The 5,116-nt window shown below is 42.2% G+C and overlaps 2 protein-coding genes across 2 annotated transcripts in view; both read left to right on the plus strand.

Annotated features, from left to right (window-relative positions):
* LOC122133856 (ferredoxin-2, mitochondrial-like) overlaps positions 1-5,116 on the plus strand; it is a 104,429-nt gene that overhangs the window by 15,981 nt on the left and 83,332 nt on the right. The gene's annotated exons all lie outside the window — the stretch shown is intronic.
* LOC109069951 (protein lyl-1-like) overlaps positions 1-5,116 on the plus strand; it is a 103,008-nt gene that overhangs the window by 250 nt on the left and 97,642 nt on the right. Inside the window, exon 1 of the mRNA XM_019086536.2 lies at position 1. This exon is cut by the window's left edge and continues 250 nt beyond it. The gene's annotated coding sequence lies outside the window, so the exon portion shown is untranslated. The remainder of the gene's footprint in view (positions 2-5,116) is intronic.

A 5,116-nucleotide genomic window follows, 5' to 3' on the forward strand; every position in this document is an offset into this window, starting at 1 on the left:
GGTGAGTGAGCGACGAGATCTCGCACCGCAGCAGACGCTTGCGGGGATTTGATTCACAGCTTGTTCTTCAGGGAGCAGTGCTGACACAACTCCAGAATAACTTCATACATTTACTCAGCACTTCTGACATGAGAAACAAACTCATCTGAGAATCACAGAGTTCTTGTAAACTGACATGGACATTAAGAACTCACAGCAAAAGAAACAGACGTTTGGAAGGGAGCATGACTGTGAAGTTCCAAAGTGACCATCTGAAAACACCTGGAGCTTCTAGAACATCACATCAAGTGTGTGTGTGTCTTTGTTCAGGATCGGGCTGCCGTTGTGTTTGAAAAATATAAAGCTCACTAAAAACTGGACAGAAAGAGGAACCTAATGTGAGGAGTAACAGCCGATGTTTAAAAAGAGGGGAAACCGTGAAGGAAAATCTTTTGCAGACCCAGCCAAGTGTGTGTGAGTCTCTCTTTGTGTCTGTGTGAGGATTTGTTCATTGATCGATTGACTCGTTGATCAATCAGTGACCGATCTCTAGACAGCAGGACGACTGACAGATGATCTACGCATAATACCAGCATCAGCAAACACTTTAAACACTGATAGCAGCTGTCCCTGACTTTGATCTCAGAAAGGCTGACACTAACATTAGCTGTTTTGGTCGTCATTAGTACCAAACGCAGACAGGAATTCCTGGCTGTGAAAGATCTAATGTTTTTAACAGTGAATGCTCTCCGCTCCTGATGTGTCCCATGATTAATCAGTGTTTGTTGTTTAGTTTTTTGAGTATTTTTCTTTCTTCTCCTCCGATGAGCGTTTATGGTCATGTTGCACTGCATTAAATAGATGAGTTCTGGTTTTCACACTGATTCAAAGAGTCTTTCAGCAGTGAATGTGTGTTTCAGTCACTGAAACTGGAGTGACTCTGGATTCACCCCGCAGTGTGAATGCAAATCTTAAATCCCCCGTATTACTCACACTATGTTACACCCTGCTGAGTTGATCTGCAGACCGGTGGAAGTTTGACGGTGTTTTACAAGCAAGCAGTGAACTTTTCTGGAAAAACTGTTCTGGTCTGGCAAGAGTTTGTTTCAGAAGTTCGAAATGGGCTATTCCAAGCCAAACGTTCTGGAAAACCTCACAAACACAGAAGTTTGACCTCTTTTTTTTGTTTGAAATGATGTCAAAACCAGTTTGTTTTGATACATATGGACCACAAAACCAGTCATAAGTCAATTTCTGATCGAGAGATGTATAAGTAATTTGTAATTTTTATGAGTCTTATGTAAATTGATGACTGCTTAATATGAAATACCCCAATTTGAAAATCTGGGAATCTGAGGGTTGCCAAAAAATATTGAACAATATCTAAATATTGAGGGGAAAAAAGTTGGTCCAAATGAAGTTCTTAGCAATGCATATTACTAATCAAAAATTAAGTTTTTGATATATTACGGTTGGAAATGTACAAAATATCTTCATGGAACATGATCTTGACTTAATATCCTAATGATTTTTGTCATTAAAAGAGAAATGTATAATTGTGACCCATACAATGGATTGTTTGTCTATTGCTACAAATATACCTGTGCTACTGATGACTGCTTCTGTGCTGCAGGGCTCACAGAATATTTTTATAATAGTAATATCATAATATGACTCTTTTTGTTGTTGTTGTTTCAGGAGCTAACAGAAATCTGCCAGAGCTCTGCATGAGGAGCGCGATGAGGAGAGAGCTGAGGACGTCAGGAGTCTCAGGTCATGATGGAGAAGAACGAGCCGCCCATCTCTCCGTCTGTCCTGCAGCCCGTCAGTCCAGCTCGCTCGAGTTCCCCCCCGATGCTAACGTGGCTCGAGAGCAGTTGAACCCGAGACGACCCCCGCCGGAGCCCCCCCGCCGCCTCCTCGCCGTCCCTACCGCCCAGAGCATCCGGTCATCAGCCTGGCTCACAGCAAAACAACCGCCGCTGCCTCGGCTCTCCATGCTGCGCCTGTCCCTGCTGCATCCGGCCCCTCCTGCAGACGCACCCCTTCATCAGCAGGTTTATTACTGCTGCTGCGATGCATGCTGGAGCTATCAGAGGGCCAGATCACTCACAAAGTTGTAATCCGTTACTGATTCCAAAACGACATGACCAAAACTGTAGTTAGTAAGTAATCCATTACATACACATTTTAGGGAATATAATCAGACTACTTTTGTCCCTAACTCAATTATCACATTAAATTATTTAATAGGATACTCATCTTTCAAATCTTACCATCTCAATATAAAAATGCAAAGAAAAATAATATATATTCCATTCATTGTTATTGATAACATAAAGTGCACGTAAACGTTACATTATCATGAGGGAACCGCAGATTGTTTGTCAGTTAAGAAAAGCATGTAATTAATCATAAAAATGTAAAATTATAATAAAATAATTTTAAAATAACATCAATCAACTAAAAAACACTTATTAAAAAAATGTAAACATTTTATTTGTGTACCTGCATGTTATTGTGACCGTTAACCAACATCTAGCGCAGAACCGTGAACATGCAAATATGCCTGCATAATTATAAAAATATTTATTTTTAAAATCTTAGGGGTACGTTAAGCAAATCTTTTAGACTGGAAACTGGTTTCTGCTGACAACAGATGTTTGGGATTCACTGCATTAACATATAAATTTTTAGTAGTTATTGTTGATACTACACATTTTTTAAAACAGAATTAGTGAGAATCAATAAAGTATCAGTAGCTAATTTTTTATTGCTATTGAGTGGGTAATAAGTAATCAATAAAAAGGTAACTGGAAGTCTGAGTTGGTAAGTTTTAAATGTTAATTTGTAATCTAATCACAAGTACTTAATTTTTGGAATTGATTACGTAAATCCAGATACATGTAATCAGTGTTAGGGTTAGTCCAGAGTCTGAGAGATGCTGTGAGGTTTATAGGGAGTGCTCTGGTGGTCACTGGGGATATCCTGTTGTTAAAAACCTGGTTCGGTTTAGGGCTCTTCCGCGGTGTTATTCTGTGAAACAAGTGGAAAATGGTGCATGTGATCGGTGAAGCTACCAGCACCCTATCTCCTCAAACAACACACACGACGCCCCCCGGAGCACTAACACTGTACGTTAATAGATAACGGTATTATTGAGCTTCAGAAGGAGAGTTGACAACAAACTGTTGTTTACTCTTGGTAACACCAGTGACTTGCTGAGACTGATCTTCACCTCTGTTAGTCTGGCCGTTTGTCTCAGACAGAATGAAGTCAGATCTCTCCGAGCTGTGTGCCTGTAATGGGACAGAGCGGTGACCGTCACATTTCTCCAGTCAGTGACAGACGCCTCATCCAAAAAAAACTCTTTTATAGATTTCCTTTCCTCCTCCATTCCTCATGCCTGCAGTGTTTTCTCTCCTTCTCTCAGCTCTGTCCTCGTGACCTCCGGGCAAGCTTTGGGATCTTTCGGGGACCGCTGTTATGAAGGAGACGCCCGGTCCTCCACACACTTCGAACTGGAGCTCACAGTGACGGTGAGTCCTTCAAATCTGGGCTGTTTTCGTGAAAAACTAATTGTGAGGAGGGACCACTTGGGTTGTCAAAAGTAACGACTTTCGGTTCAGCTTGATGATATCAGCATTTCCACAAGCTTTTCAATGTCCATTTTCAAAAGTATAAATTTGCACCATACTGTATGTGGGAATATTGAATTGAAAGTGACTGGATTCACAGTTAACACTTTTATTAGTGTTCTGACACAAAAAAAAAAAAATACAACATCATGATTGTGTGAAATATGGGCACATAGGTGAAAAGTTTGACAACTAGATCAACATTTTTGCATTTAATGATGAACTTATGACTAGATTGTGTTGACGGGGTTAGACTATAGCCCAGAGAAGGAACTATATAATACATGACATTAGCACCTGATAATGTAGGAAAGCGCAGATTAATGTACATAATCGACTTGAATGCACCAAAGCAATCACAAACCTGTTCAAAAGAATGAGAAACTGCTTTTATGATGTGCACAAGATGATGTGGAGATGAACAAGTTAGTTTAGAGAATTTTCATTTCTGATCTGAGAAAAACTGAGAAACACGTAAGAATCCGGGAAACGCGTGCTGTCGTTCACTTTTTACAATTCAGTAGTCCAGAGAGTTGTTTTAGAGGTTGTTCAGTTTTTTACACTTCTTCTTTCATATCTCAGGGGTTCAGCATCATCGTGGGAATGCTCAGCTGTTGTGGTTTTCACCTGTCCGGTCCTCCCTCAGAAATTGGGCTGGATTGTCTTCACGAACAGCCGCGAGAGCGCTGGCAGCAGCAGAACGTGAACTGGAGCTTTCCTCCGAGCTCCGCACACCGATCCCGACCCACCCCCTTCCTGACAAGAAGCTCAGCAAGAACGAGAATCCTTCGCCTGGCCATGAGTACATCAGCTTCCCTGGTGCAGCGCTGAAAGGACCAGAGCACGGTCAGTGTGAGAAACAGAGGCTCCACGGACCTCCTCCGAGGCTCCCAGCTGTTTGCGGATGACACGGACAGTGAGGCACAGCACACGGGGGGACCTGTCGGCAGCTATCCAGACCAAACACAAAAGAGCGGACGGCACTCACGGGAGTGAGGTGAATCCAGTAACAGATTAACTGGATGGTCACCTGGCGATGCATCTACCAGCGGTCGTGGAACTCATCCTCGCAAACTCATGACAGCTAGAGACAACCTTCAAAAACCAGGGTTGCCAGGTTTTTCACAAACAAAACCCACCCAATTGCTCTCAAGACTAGGGCCCAATCGTGTTTCGGGGGTTAAAAAATGCGTGGTTTTATTGCGGGGCTCCCTGGAAAATCGCCTTTTAGCGGCTCAATATCACGTTATTGTGGTCCACTTAAACTGCGGATATGAACCCCTGTGGAAACAGCGTTAGAGTAGCCCGTTTTTCAGGAAACCCACCAGACTTGGAACCTGTGTTCAAACCCTCGACGCATAGAAGAAATTGTGGAGAGACGCGTGAAACTATGGTTTGGTTTTCGTGATCCTTCATGTCTGCACTTCTCCATTTCATTTCCTCACTGCCAAAAAGAGTCTTATATCTTAGTATTTCTATCTTGTTTCTAGTCAAAATAT

This window comes from Cyprinus carpio, chromosome B6 (assembly GCF_018340385.1).
Source record: "Cyprinus carpio isolate SPL01 chromosome B6, ASM1834038v1, whole genome shotgun sequence".
Lineage (NCBI taxonomy): Eukaryota > Metazoa > Chordata > Actinopteri > Cypriniformes > Cyprinidae > Cyprinus > Cyprinus carpio.